At 38.4% G+C, this 20072-nt stretch overlaps 1 long non-coding RNA gene across 1 annotated transcript in view; it reads right to left on the bottom strand.

Moving 5' to 3' along the window:
- Nucleotides 1–299: 299 nt before the first annotated feature.
- The window catches only part of LOC107970220 (uncharacterized), a 213182-nt gene continuing 193409 nt past the window's right edge, over nucleotides 300–20072 (bottom strand). Inside the window, exons 5-7 of the long non-coding RNA XR_008537318.2 lie at nucleotides 6996–7117; nucleotides 4640–4695; nucleotides 300–1876 (exon numbers count right to left, since the gene is read on the bottom strand). This is a non-coding gene — a long non-coding RNA (uncharacterized LOC107970220). The remainder of the gene's footprint in view (nucleotides 1877–4639; nucleotides 4696–6995; nucleotides 7118–20072) is intronic.

Raw genomic sequence — 20072 nt, 5'->3', positions numbered from 1 at the left:
GTGAGCATGGTGGTGCAAACCTATAGTCCCAGCTACTCGGGGGTCTGAGGTGGGAGGATCACTTGAACCTAGAAGGTCGAGGTTACAGAGAGCCGTGATCATGCCACTACACTCTAGCCTGGGTGACACAGCGAGGCTCTGTCCCATAACAAAAAGAGAAAGAAAGCTTCTTTTCTTTTCTGGGTATTCCCTTTGCTTGCTCACTCTGGTCGTGAGGAAAGAGCTTCAGTAATAAGCAGTGAAAAGTATATCTTGCATGAGCAGAAGAATAAGAAATAGATTTTTTTCCAGACTCCAAATCAATTTTACTTATTTATTCTAACCATAGTTTACTTATTTATGATGGAATTTTATTTGTACGTCAAGATCTATCCTGCCAGGAATAGAGCTATGTAAGAAAGAAAGAAAAAAAAAATCCCAACCACCACAACACTGGCAAAAAAAACACATTTTCACAGGTTAGCAATAAAGCAAAATATTTTTCATTCTTGCTTCAAATTTTTGGCACAACCAAGGGACAATTTTCTTGAGTAAAAGGGAAGAGCAAAGAAGAAAATGGCGATATGAGAGTGGACTGATCTTAAACACTGGAAAGGGATGAATATTGCTAGATGCTGCTCAGAGGCCTGATTGCTTGCTTTCTGTATCTGCTTTTTCTTTTTCACTGAAAGGCATATTTTTCTATCCATCAAGTTTTATAATCTTCTGCCAACCATTTCACTGGAACAAGCTTTCCCTTTAATTTAACAGTGCACATATTACTGTACTGTACCCACAAAAACTTATTCTGAGATAGTGCTTATAAGATGCATGTCTTCAAGCCTCAAGATAAACAGAAATATAGTATATGCAATTTGGAACCAAGTAGCTCTCATTTATTTATTAGCAAGTACAATGGTGGCATAGTCATTTCACCAGAAGGTCATATTCAATGAATTAAACATCTCCAGGTTCTGACAACCACATAAACTAAGGGTTACTGAGAAAAATAAAATGTCACTGATTTTTCTGGCTCATTGGATCTTCTGTATGGCTTTACCCATTAGCTGGGGCTCTAAAAAGTATTCATCTTCATTTTCCCATCATTGCCAGACCCATGGACTTTGTGGCATTTGCCATAGCACACACAAAAAATGAAGGTTTAAAGGGGATTTAAAAAGAGAGAAAAATTCTTAATCATGCTTTCATAACTTTTGGTGAACAGTTGGTTTAAATTTCCAAATAACTTCTTTCAAAAGGATAATATCAAAGCACATGCAAAAAATAAAAGTCTAAATAAAGCACAATAAATTATTTCACTGCTGAGGTATTAGATTTCAAAGAGGGAAGAGAGTACACATAAGGATATTAGAGTGGACTATATTGGATCTTTGGGAATTGCTGTCAGATATTGATGAAAACAGAGAGACTGTAGGAGATCAGATAAAAGAGAGAAATGATTACATTTGGAAGAACAATGTGAAATACGTGGCCAACAGAGATTTCAAATGTAAGCTAATAGCAATCCACGAAAGAACAAAGTTGGAGCAAGTCCCACATCTCTAACCACATTTACAATCATTCAGCATCTGTAAAAATTTTTATGTAGCATTTTTCCTCATTTCAAAATTTGCAAAATACATATTTAATAGGTTTAGCATGTCAGTCAGTAATTTTGTCCACAGGCAGTGAAAAGGATTTGTGTTTTTCGAAAATGAGTTGGGTTTTGGTGATGCTACCCTTTCAGTCTGCCCCAGCCAGCTGCAATCACGGCGGCTTCACAGCCCAGAGATACTGTAAACAATGGTGTTCTGTGCATTTCACTATCCACGCTGGTGAGAAAACACAGCATCTTAGACTTTCATCTCCTTTCTTCTGAGTTTCACACCCCCTCAACCTGGAACAGAGAGAGTCCATGTTCAAATTGCTTGCTTTCTTCCTTTCCTTATCAAACAATCACCAAAGAGAACGTGATGTGAGAAAGGTGTTCCCAAAACATGTTTTCCTGTCTGATAGGAACACTTTAAACAGTATATTCTAAATGATCAAAGATTACTCAAACTGAAACAAAATTTGGTAAGAAAAATGTAAAAGCCAGCTGAGACAGTAACTGAGAAGTTGAGCTGGGTCAGCCAGTTCACAGTCAAGGTTGTCGGGTACACCTGGTACTGAAAGACCCCTTTGCAATCTCCTTTTATTAAGGTAACTTGAAGTGGACACAGCACGAGTAGCAGTCTGGTTTATTTCAATCATACAGATGTCACTTCATGACATGACGCAAGACTTTCAAATGGCCTCAGTTCTATTCTCTACTTTGTTCCTGTCTATAGTTGTCTGTACTTGCCTAGGGGAGCAATTAAAAAAACTGAGAGAGAGAGAAAAAAAGATAGTAGATGTCAAAGGCATGCTAGCGGGGAATCCTGCATCAATTAATTAATTCCATAGATCCTATCCCTTTTATATCTTAGGATCTATTACAGCAGAGATTTGCTTTCAGGTTGGGGCATGAGCACCTCAATTAGTAGCTGCTTTCACATTGGAAACCTTTCCTATCTTTGTGGGCAATGTCAATTTAAAAGGAAATTTGTAGGGGAAAACTTCTCAGAGCGCCCCAAACTTCACTCTCATTCATGAGCTCTAAAGTGGTTTGATTTCACAACTTTATTTGGTGATGTGTACACAGGGGTTCAGAAAGGTTTTCTACCCAGTTCATTCATCTGACATCTGTAACAGCTCTGTATTTCTATGTATGTGATTCTCTATTCCAGAGGCATATAACAGAACACTATGCCTTGCAGCTGAATTACAAAAAGAATTCAACATATTTGGTATTCCATGGAGAGTTCTCTTAGTGGAGATAGTTCAGGAAGGGGTTTATTTTCTTAATTTGCTTTCTCAGTTATAAAATTTTCCCAATTTCACTGGTAGCAGAAAACATATCTAACAGTAGTCCTGCATTATTAGAGAATTCACATCTGTTGGTACTTTCGAACAATATCCCTGGGACAGATTTTTGAATTTGTTTCAATCTTGATTACAGTCTACACAATGAACAAAACTATTTCTATACAATGGCAAATCCTAAGTGGAAATAATATTGTTTTAGTTTGGGAAAAATGATTTTTTCAAGTAAAGCTATCCACTTGGTATTGTGAGGGAAAAAAAATGGTACTAGAGAGAATTAATTTCTTCCTCATAACAAGTTACATTTTCATCTGAAATGATTTAGGTGGCATAATGGTAAAGATATGAGTAAAATAATTTTTAGTTACAATTTCTTGCAGTTCTATAATGGCTTGATGTCACAGCTCATTGGGCGTTTTTCTTCCCCATGTCTTTCATCGTATTTTAGTTTCTAAGGAATGTAATAAATTTAGTATTGTAGTTAAATGAAGATGCTCTGAAGTTAGACAGCCTCGGTTTCAGTCCTTGAGTAATCCCTTGGCAACTTGTATGAACTTAGCAAGTCACTCAACTTTCTTGAGCCTCAGTTTACTCATCTATAAAATTGTGACAATATTTCTGGCATAAAATCAATCTAAAATGGAGATAATACATCCAAAGTGTTTTACTCACTGCCAATGATAAGGTAATTGCATTTTATTTATGGTTATATTGGCAACTTTTTAAATGTTTTTATAATAAGCGAGTGATTTTTCTGCTGCCTTTAGTAATCACGATAAGAAAACCTATAAAACTTTGTAAAATGTGGATACCCCTTTCTTCTTCCCCTCAGGACAAGACCCTTAGCTTTCCAGCACATGGTTGCTGCTCATAAACTCTTCAAATCTAAGTTTATTATCATGAAACTATTATTGTAATAAGTCAAATTCCAAACAAAAACAATGTCAGTAGATTTCACTAAATATATTATCAAACAATATAAAACATAGGCCTAACCAAACAAGTGTCCTCAGTCTTTGAAGAAATGCCTGTAGGTTGACCTGTAAAGTTAATTTCACATCACTGACTCCTCTAAGAAAAATAAAAATAGAGAAACAGCATCCCTACTGCTTACTTCTGATAAACCTCATGGGATGGAGATGTTTTCAGCTGTAAGAGGTTTTTCAAGTGGGTGTTTCCAGTTGGTTTCTTATGATTAAATTGTATGGTTTTATTCACTTTGAGGATGTGATAGACGAAAATATTCAGCTTTCATAAGCTCATAGGTATCAGTTATCTATTGCTATGAAAAAAAACTACCCCAAAACTTAATGACTTAAAGTAGTAACCATTTTATTTGCTCATATTTGGGCTGGGCTCAGCTGAGAGGTTCTTCTGCTTATATCACGTAGGGTCACTTCTAAAGCTGCAGTTAGCAGTTGTCCAGTGGCTAAATTTGGGCTTTATGGGCTAACTTGGCTTCAAAGATGTCTCTAGAGTTGTGGTCACTATCAGCTGGGCCACATGTCTCCAAGAGAATAGTCTGGATGGGTAGCCAGTTTCCAAGAGTGCAAGAGCAAAAGCTGCAAGGCCTCTTGAGACTTAGGATCACATCCTATCACTTCTCCTGCATTCTATTGGTCAATGAAAGTCAGCTGGATAAGCCTAGAGGCATGCATACTTAGAGGAGAATTATAGTAGCTATGTTGCAAATAATCTACCATATCACATAAAAACTTTGTAAAAATAAATCATGTCATGTATAATTTCTACTTACCATCCTGATTCTTTTAGATGACTTTTTCTTTTAAACTATATACTGTATGACAGGTGCTAGAGATACAAAAGAAAAAAGACACAGCTCTTACTCTAGGGGATTTTATGTCTGATAGAAAAGATAAAAAATAAATAGACTTCCTAGATGGTTAGTGGCTCAACGACCATGTGATGTGGTTAGTTGTGTTCAGCTGAACTGCTGAATCTAGTGAGGCATTCCAGAAATGTGTGTCATTCATCACAAAATGGACTGAGCAAGAAAGTTTATGTGTGTTGTTTGTAAACCCAACCCCATCGCAACAAAATTATAGAATCAAGTAAGTCAAGATACATTTCTTGCTGAAATTGTATCAGTGACAATGTCATTGCACTTGAATGACAGCACAGTTTTTAGGTCCCTTTTTAGAGGCAGATTAGGGTAGTAGTTAAGAGCTTTGCTGTCTAAAAAATAGCCTAGTGTCTCAGTGTCCTCACTGTAAAATAAAGGCTTTATAATCTAACTCACTTACTTATACTTTAGAACAGAGAACAAAATGCAAAGTATGTAAAAATCATCTTCTTCAGATATAAAAAGCATTATTTTATAACTAATGAAAAATATAAACCCTTTTCAGAAATGTTTGAGTGAAGATTCAGAATTTGAACATACTCAGGTACCCAGAGTTTCTCTCTTTTACCTCCTAATATTCAAGAATCTTGAACAAACAAACAAGAAGGTTGTAGAGATAGTATACTGATTCAAATTAGGAATCCATTTTCTCTACCTGAAACTTGATTCACTGAACACAATACGAGGCAAAAAGTGTGTATTTGTTATGTAAGTATTTACTACTGATGATAGCAAATGACTCTTGATTCTCCTTCTTTCTGATAGAAACTGTTTTCTTATAGTGGACATTTTTAAAATTCCTAACTCTCCAAGAGGTATTGAGCATGGAAGAAAGATACCCATTTGATGTGCCCTACGGTGCAGCTCTGTCAATCCAGAGATAGGCACCAAAATTTGTGACATCAGAATAAAGGTAATATTTCAGTGTTTTCAGCAAAGATATGCCAAGAGCCTTGTATTTAGGGACATATTTCCAATTTAAGAAGTTAGTTTTTATCTATTCAAAAGTTATGATGAAGCACCAATTAAATAATGAAACACCTCTCTTCATTTATGGACACTACCAGCCGATGCCAGAAAATTCTTGTAGCTCACAAGGCCTGACTCTAGGTTGTGATTTTTGGACTTTAGTTGGTTATGTCATCACTTGAGCATTATTTAAATATGTTTCTCCTTTTAATTCAATTTCCTGTTTTGTTTTCTCAAAACCATAAATCATCTCTTAAGAAATTTTACAAAATGCATATTGTTCTCCCATGAGACCTGCGCTGCTCCTCAGCTGGGCATCGCCTGCCAAAGGACATGTTTTTTGAAAAGTTTTCCTTTTATTGGTTTTGCATAATGGTTGCAACAATTCTCAAGTAATGAAAAAAGAATGAAGAATGCATGTCCTTTCCAGTACATAGCCACAATGTTAACGTTAAGGCGAAGCAAAATAAAACAAAACAAAAACCCACCCTAAAAGTGGTCTTGGACACCCAGCCCTCCTCTCAGCTCCCTTATTTGGATTCAAGATGTTTCCTATCTTTTCTCCTCTTTTTCAAAATAAACTATTTATGCTCAAAGAAAATCTGTCATCTAGGACATCTGTGATAATGTTCTTGTGGTCTGGGTTGGACCCTTGCTCCACTACCAACTAGTATAAAATTAATGGGGGACATGACTTAACCTTTCTGGGCTTATATTTGTCTCATTCGTAAACTAGGAATAATGGAGTTTACTTGACTATATTGTTTTGAAGATTAAGTAAGAGAAGGCATATAACAGTGCCTCACACACTGTGAATTGAAGCTACATATATTAATATATTTATTGTCTAATATAAGAATAAAAACACCATTCTCTGCCCCCATTGCATAGTTAATAGGCAATGTATATGAATAAAACTGAGTCTTAACTCATTTTGGTATCTACTGTGGCACATAAGAGACACTAATTATTGTCTGCAGAATTTTTTACTGTCAACACATGTAACATTGTACATAGCAGCAGCCTATTGTATAAGTCAGTAAACTACAGCCTGTGGGCCAAATTTGGACTACTGTCTATTTTTATAAGTAAAGTTTTATTATGACAGAGCCACGCCCTTTTGTTTAAGCATTGTTTATGCTGTTTTTGTGCTACAATGAAGAGTTCAGTATTTTCAACAGAGACCCTTTTATTGCCCACAAGGCCAAAAATAGTTACTATCTGGTCTTGGCCCTTCACAGAAAAATTTGCCATCCTTTGACCTACAAAATTGAGTTACCTGTTTACTCTTGCCTCAGGACAGGGTTTCCTGAAGAACTCCTTTGTTCAGGTGTTATGGACTTCTTTGAGGAGTATGTTTTAATGTGATTGCTCCATTTTCCCCCAGAAGATATTGGTGTACTGATTTTTTTTTTAAAAAAAAAGAAGAAAAATAAACTGATTTCATTAAAAATGAAAAAGAATGGGTGCTTATGAGGTACAGAGACACGCTGCTAGCCACAGTGGGAACTTTGAACAGATCAGCAAAGGATCCTATAATGGAGGCGATGAACCAGGGGCTCTGGTCTCAGCCCCTCCACGCCGACTTTCAGTATACTGACAGCAGTGTTGTCACCACAAGCTGATGAATGAATACTACAGTTTTGTTTTCATCTCCAGCCTTTCCCTGGGTCTGTGTGTCTACTTAAGCCTCATGAATAATGCTACCACTTACAGATACTGGACAACAATGTGACAAAAACAGACTGATTCATGGAAACATGGATTAAAGACTACTTCCATTATTCATTCGACACCATGGCTAACACCCTTGCTTTTGCAGAATAGTATATACATGTGCCCCTAATTCTCCACGGTCACACTTTAGGTGCTGTAGCACATTGCGCAGCTGCGATTTGCTGACCCTTAGGGGAGCTGAAGTAATTAATAATTGACTTGGGGTTCTCTCTTCTCTATCTGGCAGCTACTCACACTGTACTTACTGCACAAAAGAGGCCAAATTGGCATGGCTTTCGACTATCTCTGCAAAATCCATTTGGATCCATTTCTACAACTGTGATCTACTATCAACCTGGGGGGCAAAGGAGAAATCAGCCCCAGGAGCGTGGAAACCACTATACTTAAAACTATATCCTTTGCTTATTTATTTCAAGTAAAAGGCCACACAGACACAGAAAATTAGAAGGCTCATGAAATAAGATTTAAGTTCCATTCTGGTTACAGGGTCCTCCCTGATGTTCAATCCTAGAGGCTATACCTCCCACTCTTGAAGAATTTCCAAACCTTCCAGGCCCAGGAGAGTTTTCCATGTTGAAAGATTGCAGGATGGGACCCCATAACAATTCCCCAAAAGTTCAGGCTGAAATTACATGCAGGCCAAGTCTGTATGATGCAGCCCTCTGTAATTGTTGGGTCTCTTCCAGAAGGCTCTCAACACATGGGACTCCGATGAAGTTCAGCATGTGGAAAGGGCTGAAGCTTGAAGCCTGTGTATTTGTAATGGAAACACAGCAGTGACCCCATGATCCAGGTCTGTATCTGTGCTGCCATAAAATGTGTTTCTCCAAACAGAGCAGCAGGAGTGCCAGTGAGGGGTGGGAGCAGGGAGGTTCTGGAAAGACTCCCTCAGGTAGGGAGGTAGCAGGGCCTCCTAATAAAAAGCCATACACTTAGGGAGTGCTATGTAGTTTGCAAAGTATTCTCACATTTAAGATTCTCAGGATAAGCCTCTGAAGTGGGTAAGACAAGCATTCTTTTCCTTCTTCAACACGTGAAGCAACTGAAACAGAAAAGCCAGATGACTTTCTCAAGGTTTATTAGAGACTTTGCCAGAATCAGATCTAACATCCTTTGACACCCAGCTCAATATTGATCTATGTTCCTATGTGACTACCTAAACTGGGATAAATATTCTAACATACTATTAAAAATGAGCAGCTATCATTAGAACAGAGAATTTATCACGAATCAGGTTCACCTCTGATACGGTTAGGCTTTGTGTCTTCACCTAAATCTCATCTTGAATGGCAATTCCCATAATCCCCAGGCGTTGAAGGAAAAACCTAGTGGGAGGTGATTGGATGATGGGGGCGATATCCCCCATGCTGTTCTTGTGATAGTGAGTGAGTTTTCATGAGATCTGAAGGTTGTATAAGTGTTTGACACTTTTCCTTTGCTCATTCCTCTCTCTCCTGCTGCCATGTGAAGATGGTGCCTGCTTTCCCTTCCTCCATGATTTTAAGTTTCCTGAGACCTCCCCAGCCATGAGAAACCATGAGTCAGTTAAACCTCTTTCCTTTATAAATTACCTGGTCTTGTGTAGTATGTTTATAGCAATGTGAAATTGTACTTATGCAGAAAATTGGTACTGAGGTAGTGGGGCACTGCTATAAAGATACTTGAAAATGTGGAAGCAACTTTGGAACTGGGTAATGGGCAGATGTTGCAACAGTTTGGAGGGCTCAGAAGAAGACAGGAAGATGTGGGAAAGTTTGGAACTTCCTAGAGACTTGTTTGAATGGTTTTGACCAAAATGCCGATAGTGACGTGGACAATGAAGTTCAGGCTAAGGTGGTATCACATGGAAATAAAGAACTTATTGGCAACTGGAGCAAAGGTCCCTCTTGCTATACTTTAGCAAGGAGACTAGTGGCATTTTGCCCCTGCCCTAGAGATCTGTTGAAGTTCAAACTTGAGAAGATGATCTGAAAATGGAACTTATGTTTACAAGAGAAGCAGAGCATAAACGTTTGGAAAACTTGTATCCTGACAATGTGATAGAAAAGAAAAACCAATTTTCTGGGGAGAAATTCAAGCCAGCTGCAGAAATTTGCATAAGTAACAAAGAGCCAAATGTTAATCATCAAGACAATGGGGAAAATGTCTCCAGGGAATGTTAGAGAGCTTAGTGGTAGCCCCTCCCATCACAGGCCCAGAGGCCTCGGAGAACAAATGGTTTTGTGGGCCAGGCCCAGGGACCCCGCTGCTATGTACAGCCTCTGGACTTGGTGCCCTGTGTCCCAGCCATGGCTAAAGGGGTCAAGGTACAGCTCGGACCATTGCTTCAGAGGGTGCAAGCCCCAAGCTTTGATGACGTCCACATGGTATTGGGCCTGTGGGTACATAGAAGTCAAGAATTGAGGTTTGAGAACCTCCGCCTAGATTTCAGATGTATGAAAATGCCTGGATGTCCAGACAGAGGTGTGCTACAGGGGCAGAGCCCTCATGGAGAACCTCTGCTAGGGCAGTACAGAAGGGAAATGTGGGGTTGGAACCCCCACACAGAGTCCCCACTGGGGCACTGCCTAATGGACCTGTGAGAAGAGGGCCACTATCCTCCAGACCCCAGAATGGTAGATCTACTGACAGGTTGCACCATGCACCTGGAAAACCACAGGCACTCAATGATAGCCTGTGAAGAGCTGTCCAAGGCTGTGGGAGCCCAGCCATTGCATCAGTGTGCCCCAGATATGAGACATAGACTCAAAGGAGATCATTTTGGAGTCTGAAGATTTAATGACTACCATGCTGGGTTTTGGACTTATATGAAGCCTATAGCCCCTTTGTTTTGGCCAATGTCTCCATTTGGAATAAGAGCATTACCCAGTGCTGGTACCCCCATTTTATCTTGCAAGTAACTAGCTTGCTTTTGATTTTACAGGCTCAAAGGAAGAAGGGACTTGCCTTGTCTCAGATAAGACTTTGGACTTAGACTTTGGATTAATGCTAGGATGAATTAAGACTTAGGGGGACTGCAGGGAAGGCATGATTGGTTTTGAAATGTAAAAGGGACATGAGATTTGGGAGGGGCCTGGGGCAGAATGATATGGTTAGGCTTTGTGTTCCCACCCAAATCACATCTTGAATTGTAATCCCTGTAATCTCCAGGTGTTGAAGGAGGAATCTGATTGGAGGTGATTGGATCATGGGGTCAGTTTCCCCCATGCTGTTCTTATGATAGTGAGTGAGTTCTCAGGAGATCTGATGGTTTTATAAGTGTTTGGCAAGTTCCTCCTTTACTCATTCTTCTTTCTCCTAGTGCCTTGTGAAGAAGGTGCCTGCTTCCCTTTCTGCCATGATAGAAAGTTTCCTGAGGCCTCCCCAGCCTTGCAGAACTGTGAGTCAATTAAACTTCTTCCCTCTATAAATTACTCAGTCTCGGATAGTATCTTTATAGCAGTGTGATATTGGACTGATACACCCTTCCCACCCAAACCCAAACCTCAAAGAAAATAAGTTTGGAGATGTAGATGCATTGCATTGTTTTTAAAACTGAGGATCAGGACCCACTAAGAGACCATGACATACTCTGATGACAGAGTGAGAGGAGTACAGATAATACTTGTCATTCTCAAGGATTATATTAATAAATACCTTGAGAACATAAAGCTTCTTTCAGGAAATACAATCTAGTATAATTAAATGTTTTAAATTGTCCCTTCAAACCTTGTGTGGGAATGATTTCATCTTTACTGATGAGTCTGCAGCAGAGCTAATTAGGCACTGCTAACCAGAAGTTCTGCCATAGCCATCAGTCAGGGTTCAAAAAGCTGTGAGTTGCCTAAGAGGACTCACACACTTCCATTAAGACATCAGTGAATAGGATAAAGTTTACACTAAATGTGAAGCCCAAGAGAAAGGTTATTTGGTTAGAGGCACAGATGTGGCTCTTCCTGGCACACACACCTGCAGAGTCTTTCCATCAGTCATGCAAGAAAGTTCCTTGTGACTGAGTTCATCCAATGCACAGCACTTCCCACTGCCAGCTCCTCCCACTGCTCCCAGGCAGCCTATACCTCACAGTTGTGCTTGGTGCCTTGGCCACCTGTCTCCAATTTCTCTCTGCCCCATCAACCTGCCCCAAAATATTAAAGACAAAATTGTAGTAATGCAGAATATCTTCTTTCCATGAAGATTTACCTAGTGATTTTGGACTATATGGTCCTAAAAAACAAAGTCTATCCAAATCTCAAGCAAAAGGCATGTGACAGGAGTCAGGCATCAAAGAAATTCATCCCAAATTAATGGACTTCAGTAACCAGACCCTGGTTCCAGCTTAGGTAGATGTTTCTACTAGTCTTAGGAGCACTGCCTCCACAGATACTTGCATTAATTATGGTGCTCCATGCATCTCCCTTAGAAAGCAAAAATATAAACATTTTTAATTGTCTTTTTGTACATTTTAATATAAGTAGAGCTCCAATTCATGTAACACTCACTAAAAATAAATGTCAACTCTTTCAGTCTCTCAATATAAAAGCACATCAGAGGCAAAATAAAACCAAAGTTGTACTACATTCATGAGAAACTTGTTTTGTTTTGTTTTGCTTTTAATTACATGTTAAGAAAAAGAGGGGCCTAAATGGCACCACTAGTTTTTAATGATAATTTAATTTCTTCAATGTATCTGTCTTCTATGGAAGAGTATCCCAAATTGTTCGTCAGAGCCATGGTTCATCCAGCTCAAGATCCTGGCATAGGAACTTCATGGAGGAATATGGAGGCTGTTCTCCATGTTGCCACTTTTCAATTGTATGCCATATATATTAATAAAACGCATCAAAGACCCTGCCACTCTGTACAATTGTATAGGTTGTGCCCTGCATAAGAGGGACAGGCTGAAGACTACCTTGAGGCTGAAATCTGTCCTACATTCAGGAATTCACCTGGCACTCATCTGGAAGAAGAGCACCTTTTTGTTTCGTTAGATCAAAGGAGCTGTATGAGCTTGCTGGGGCCTGGCCCACCTCTGAGTAAACTCACCTTTGAGCACAATGATATCAGGGAAGCTTATAAAACAATTAATAAACTTATTGTGAAGCATTTCCTTTGGGGAAAGGGTCATAGTGACATTGTAAGAGAATCAGAGTTAAAGAGACTTTAGCTAATGATTTAACAAGCAAAGCTTATGAGCTTTACCATTTTTATCATAGATGGCATTAAATGGCCATTACCTTCTGTGTAAGAATAGTAGCTTTTACTTTGTGGTGGCACTGAAAATTATTACTGGATCAATATCTGCAGATTTCCTTCTTCCAAATTTCTCCAAAAAGAAGAGTTGTAGGTTGCAATGTCATAATTTATGCTTTTTTTGTCACACTGAGTTCTGGCTAACAAAAAGAATCTCCAGGTAGTCAGTGAGTGGCAGAGTGGAAAGTTGACTCTCTGGCACCTAGTCTCAAAGGAACAGGGATACAGCAAATATAGGGGGCTATTTGAATAAGAACAACTGTGATAGCTACTTTGAGCTATCACTATGAGTATGGAATTTCAGGGAAAGAAAAAACTATTTGGAGTATTTATAGGAAGTTTTTCTCATATTGCACAGAGTAAAACCCCTGGCTTACACTCATTTAAACTATAGGAAAAAAATAAACATTATTTTTAAGGCTTTTTTGAAGTAACTCCATGCAAGGAGGAAGTCATGCAGGGTCCCAGTAATAATAAGTAGAGTTATTCTTCTTTAGCATTTGGGACCAATAAGAAGATCTTCCAGTACTGAATGCTCATCATAATGACATTTGCAGATTAGCAAGCTTGAAATTTTTAAAAATAAAGCCACAAAAAATTTGACAAGCATTAGAGAAAGGCTTTCTAAGTAAAAAGCAAAAACCATTGAGGAAAACATTCATATATTTGAGAAAAAAATTAAAATTATTAGTATATTAAAAACACTATAAATAAGAAACCAGGATGCAATATTTGCAATGTACATGGTAGACAAAGAGTTACTATCTGATACATAAAAAAAGTTCTTTTACATCAACAGGAAAAAGAAGAATTCTTTAATTGAAAAATAGGCAAAGAATACAAAGAGGCAAATTACAAAAGGAAAATAAACATAGGAGTTTAAATTCAACTGTACCAGTATCACACAGTAAGTTCCATTCTTGGCCATCAAATTGGTGAAGGTTAAAAACTGAAATGAATTCCCTGTGATGGAAGATTATGGGAAAGCAGACACTCTTCTACTCTGCTGGTTCGTCAGTATTTCTGTGTAGAGGATACAACAGTAAATGAGAAAGACAGACCCAGCCCCCATGGAACTCAAGGTCTGTGGGGAAAGCATCACAAACACAGATAGAAATAAAATAGTCAGGGTGGATTTTGGGTGTAGCTGTCAGGTAGAACCCACATTCATTACCCAACTCTTCATCTGAACCCTGTGGTGTAGACATGGGCTAGAAAGGCCAGAATCCAGTCTTTTGGAATGCATGTGGCGTACAAGGTACGTTTCCATAGTAGGGCTTCTCATTAAAACCATCCCACAGGTGGGGCCAGAATCAGGATTAGGGAATGGAGGAACACATTTTCTCTTTCTCAGCATTGAAAATAAAGAAACAAACAAGGATAAAACTACTCCCACTTCTTGTTAAGAAGAGGAAACTGTAAATATTTATAATGTAATATGAAGATTAACCTGATGTGTTGGATGTTTTTAATTCCATGATCTCAAGCCAATTCTTCTCTTTAAAAATGACCTTCCTGCCATTTAAAGTAGTTTTAAACTGTCTACATCTTAACCCATTTACCCTAATTCTGGACTATATTCTAAAAAGTAATAATTAAAGAGAAGCTCAAAGTGTTATGTTTCTCTCAGTATTGTTTGTAATAGAAAAATAAAAATTAGAATACTCTACAACAACCTGAAAACTACTTAATAAAAGATTACTAGAAGTAGTTAATATTTTTGTTTGCTAAGATTTTTTCATGAAGAAAAGTGCCCTGAGCATATTTTACATAAATAGTTTATAAAATGGTATGTTTACTACATCCAAATAGTTTTAAAATATATATAATGATGAGAAAGACCAAATGCATGCATTAAAATGTTAATAGTCATTTCCCTGGGTGGGGAAAATGCAAATATTTTGGCTTATATTTTGAAATGTTCTATACTTTCTAAATTTTCTACAGAAATAATTGGGGAGGAAATGTATAATCCTTTCAAGTTTTAGTTTTTTGGAGTTATGCATGTCATTTAATTTCTCAAAATGATGAGGTACATAAATGATTATAATTTTTCTTTTTATAACCATGAATCATCAGGAAATCACGATTAAAGTTTTACTCTTTAATTTTAGTTTCTTGGCAGAAAAGTACAACCTGACTCCAGTGGTATCTGTTATTTTCATTTAGGAAAGATAAAAGAGTACAATTACATCCTAGAACTGTGAGAAACTATCCACATTTCAGTGTTTAAGTGAGTTATTCCCAGGGGTGGTTTTGTGATGCCCCATCCTGTTATTTCCAATGACTATTTCTGATGTTATTTCATATTTCTCAAAGGATTATCACAATCTATGAACCATCTTTTGCCTCACCCACTCTTCAATCTTTCATATGTAATCTGTTGAAAGTTCTCCTTGATGCTTCTTTCCAAACCGATATGGTTATTTTGAATATTTCTTTGGAACGTTTAAACTACATTTTAAAATTTAATTCTTTTTAATGGCAAAATCAATTTCTGATCAATGTGGAAAAGTTAGAAAACACAGTTGCATCAAAAAAGAAAATACGTCCCATAATCCCACAGCCCAGAGAGGATGACTCTAAATCCCATGGTATATCTATGCCTTTTCTCATGCATAAATTTTCACTACACATCACACACACAAACATACATATTTTCACCAAATAGGATTATATTGCCTATACATTTTGTCTTTTCACTTAGCAATATATACTGAACATTTTTCCAAGTCAACAAAAATGTATCTATAGTATCATTTTGAAGTGTAAAATGTATTCAACTGTGTAATGTTTATCATTTATTTAATTCTGTAATAATAAACATTTAAATTTTCTATTTTTTAAATGTTTTTAATCATTATTGTCATAAAATGCACTGCAATGAACAACCTTGTAGTTAAATTTGCACGTCATCTAGCTTTAGCTATGTTTTTAGTATATATGTTGGATGCTAACAAAGTCATCAAAGTATATTCACAATTCTCTCCTCTACATGTGATGTACAATATAAATCAGTATTTCTTTTTTTTTTTTCAGACAGAATTTCACTCTTGTTGCCCAGGCTGGAGTGCAATGGCACGATCTTGGCTCACCACAACCTCTGCCTCCCGGGTTCAAGCGATTCTCCTGCCTTAGCCTCTCGAGTAGCTGAGATTACAGACATGCGCCACCACGTCCGGCTAATTTTGTATTTTTAGTAGAGATGAGGTTTCTCCATGTTGGTCAGGCTGGTCTCTAACTCCTGACCTCAGGTGATTCACCCGCCTTGGCCTCCCAAAGCGCTGGGATTATAGGCGTGAGCCACTGCACCCGGCCCAGTATTTCTTAAATTTAAAAAATATGTGAATCTCTTTTAAAGAAAACATTTCTGCAGACCTCAATTTGTGTTTAATTTTTTTTATCAAGTGCCTTCTTAATATTTAGTAACATAAGGTATGTATAAATTATTAATGCTACAGCTCTATACAACTATAAAACCAAAATGAATTTACAAAATAGGTAAAACTTCAGGACCAATGCAATTCAAACAAAGTTATTTAATATGCCACCTGGTGTTGTTTTGCTAACAGTGAATTGCTGCTTGTAGAGTGATGGCCAAGTTCGCCTTCTACTAGGCAGACATGGAAGACTGTGTGTATCCTGCAATGGCTTTGTTCTCCTCAAGCTTTTTTCAGCTTGAAGTACTGAAAAACATTCTTTCCTACAAGCCACCTAAACATTGCTTAGCCTTCATTTTGCTGGTGTTCATCACTTGAGTACTGGCTGCCACTCACTCCCCAACCTCCACTAACCCAAAAAAAAAGTAGCACAACTTAGCTTGGGTGCCAGCATCATCCTAAATATAAATGCAAATGTAGGCACTGAATTCACCAGGTTGCTCTTGGGTCTGAGGAGGTCATATAACCCAGGATATAGTTAATTATTTTTTAAAAAATAGCACAAAAACAAAATGTAACTTTTAAAGTTTTGTAACAAACTCCCTGATGTTGTTTGGATCTGTGTCGCCACCCATCTGTGTCTCATGTTGAATTGTAATCTTCAGTGTTGGCGGTGGGGCCTGGTGGGAGGTAATTGGATCGTAGGGGGTGGATCCTTTATGAATGGTTTAGCACCATTCATTTGATGCTGTCTTGTGATAGAGTTCTCATGAGATCTGGCTGTTTAAAAGTGTATGATGCCTCCCCACTCTCTCTCTTCCTCCTGCTCCTGCCATGTAAGACGCCTACTCCCGCTTTGCCTTACACCGTTAGTAAAAGCTTGCTGAGGCCTCCCCAGAAGCAGATGCCACCATGCTTCCTGCACAGCCTGCAGAACCATGAGTCAATTAAACCTCTTGTCTTTGTAAATTACCCAGTCTCGGGCATTTCTGTATAGTAGTGTGAGAACAGACTAATATACCCCCTAAACCCCCGTATGCCCTAGTGAAAAAGGCAAAGAAATTGGGTGTCATTGATTCACAGCAGATTCCTTCAACCTTCTTGTGTGGAGGAGAAACTTTTTTTTATTTTTTGAGACAGAGTCTCACTCTGTCGCCCAGGCTGGAGGGCAGTGGCGCGATCTCGGCTCACTGCAAGCTCTGCCTCCCGGGTTCACGCCATTCTCCTGCCTCAGCCTCCAGAGTAGCTGGGACTACAGGCACCTACCACCACGCCCAGCTAATTTTTTGTATTTTTCTGTAGAAACTTTTGACATTCCTCAAGGAAGAATAAATGTTTAGAGTACCAGAAAGATTTAGAAGGGGATTGCTCACAATCTTGAATATGTGAGGTGCTGTGTGACATATATTTACATACATTGAAAGGCTTAGCCAAATTCTGGAGGCAGTATTTCTTAGCAGTTATTTGAACAACAGGCTTTGGAGCCAATCAGGTTTGGTATATAATCCAGATTCTGTTTCTCATTTATTTTCTTCTTTGGGGTATGTTACTTAAATTCTCCTACCTTCTCCTTTGTATTTGAAACTGTAACCTGAAACTTTCAGGTATGTTGTAACAATCAAATGAGGTTTTACGTGTAAAGAAACTCTAATGCTGCTTAGTACTTGTATAAAGTCTGAACTCCTTGATATGGCCCACAAGTCACTGTCTCTCTGATATCATCTCCTCCCATTCTTTTCGTAACTTATGGTCAAACTCATTCTACTATGAACATTTTGAGCTTCTTCCTGCCTGGAGAACTTTACACCTGCTGCTCCATCTGCCTGATACATTCTTCTCCCAAAATTCACAAGATACACTCAATTATCACCCTTCAGTCTCTGCTCAGACATCACTTCTGCCTAAAATAAAATTGTCTCTGTCACTCACCCAGAATTCTTCCGAGCCCTAACTCTGCTTTATTTTTCTTTCCTATAGATGTTATTGCTCCCTGAAATTATGCTATCTGTTTATTTGCTTGTCTGTCCTTTCTCTGTCTCCCCATTGAATGTTAAATTTTTTGACATTAGGGACATTGTTTTATTTCCTATCATATCTCCAGTGCCACAACGGTACTTTCCCAAAGTGAACACTCAACATGTTAGTTGAAACTTTATCATCCCTGAAACAAAGCTTTGATATCAAGTTGCAAAAAATGTAAGTCTTTCATACAGACAATTATAAGATAAATTAACATCAATTACTAAACTCCTACCACATATTTAGCACTGTAGTAAGAGCTCTAAAGAATGGAAAAAACATATGACAAGAAATTCAAGCATGGAGCAATTGAGATGATATAAAATAAATGTAGTTTATTACCATATGCAAGACTCTAGACTTTTTCACTTCAATTACTAATAAAAGGAACTATGGAATATAGAGAACAAATGGAAAGAAGAAAAGCATTAAAAAAACCCCACAACCATGACACCTTGGTATCTTACTTTTATTGTTTTTTTTTTCAGGTGTTTGTATTTATAAGAATAAAGAGAAACTTTAATGAGTGATTCCATAATTTCAGTGGCTTAACTCTCAATAATTCACAGTCGAATGAGGGACTTTGTTCTACACAGTCATTTAGTGACAAAGTTTCCTTATATCTTGAGGCTCTGTCCTCTTCTATATGCTTAGATTCCTCTCCATTCAGCCAGTAGGTGAGTAAAGAAAGTGAGGACTGCATGTTCTATATGGGTCTGACATGGAACTGCTGTATGTCAGTACGGGCTCCAGAATATTCTACTTATTCTGGAACCCAGTCATGTGGCAATACCTAAAGCAAGGAACCTGGAAACTACAATCTTGCTGTGTAACTAAGAAAAGGTTATTATGGATTTACTAAGCAAAACAGTCTCTACCACAGCACAAAAAAATAGATAGTTGTAATATTATTTAATAATATTATTTAGTAGAAATCATAGATCTGGAGATACATTCTGACTAACAGAGATGTTTCTGTTACATTGGGAATAATTGCACCAAATCACCAGTTTATTTCAATAATAAATTAAAGAAATTACAATTGTTTTAGTTTAATTTTTATCCAGGTACCACTATGAAAGCAATTAACATGCTATATACTTTCTTAAAATTCATTTTGGTGATCTTTTAAAAGATTTGTGACTCTGAGGTACAAATTGTTATTATAACTTTTGTGATAATAGTGCATCATAGTTGGCGATAATCTTGTAGGTTAATCTATCACCTTTTATAATATTACTGTCATGAGATCCTTGGGGTGTTGCTTTGCCAACTGGAAACCTCTGTGGCTGGCAGTGCCTTCTGCCTCAGTATTGTTCACACCTGCTGGACTCCTTCCGCCCACTCAGCCCGGCAGGCTGCACTTGGCTCGTGCTACTGGTCGGGATCCCACAGCTGCCAATGGCTAGCAGGCACAAAGTGGTGAGGGGTGTGTGGGTACGGCAATGGAGGGTCCTGCCACTACACACAACCAGGCACACCAGTGGCTGCGATGAGATTGTCAGCTCCAGGTGCCAGCTCCATTCAAGGCTATGGCTGGACCAGAGGTACTGCATGCAGCTTCTGCTGTGGGCACCTGCATCTGGATGAGGGGAATGCAGTGGCGCCTGGAAACTTGGAGATGCCAGGAACCACAAAGCCCCAAAGAGGGTGTCACAACTCTGGCTTGGAGAGCCCCTAAGGTCTGGGCTCCCCAAAGGCTACAACTCTTCTCTTCTCTACTTATCATCCATAGCCTGTCCCACATCCAGGAAGAATAAGTTCTGCAGACAACTGGAGGGTGAGCAAGGCAGACAGGAGCTTCATTGAGGAACAGAACAGCTCTCAGGAGACCTGAAGTGGGTAGCTCCTTTCCACAGGCAGGTTGTCCCAAAGAGTGCCCAGCTCTCAGCAGAGAGGAGACCTCTAGTCCGTAGCTTCTAGCACCTTTCCACAGGCAGTTGGTCCTGATGAGTCAAGGAAACCCAAAGTAGGTAGCTCCTTCTCGC

The sequence above is a fragment of the Pan troglodytes genome, chromosome 1 (genome assembly GCF_028858775.2).
Source record: "Pan troglodytes isolate AG18354 chromosome 1, NHGRI_mPanTro3-v2.0_pri, whole genome shotgun sequence".
Lineage (NCBI taxonomy): Eukaryota > Metazoa > Chordata > Mammalia > Primates > Hominidae > Pan > Pan troglodytes.
This window is presented reverse-complemented; position numbering and strand designations above follow the sequence as displayed.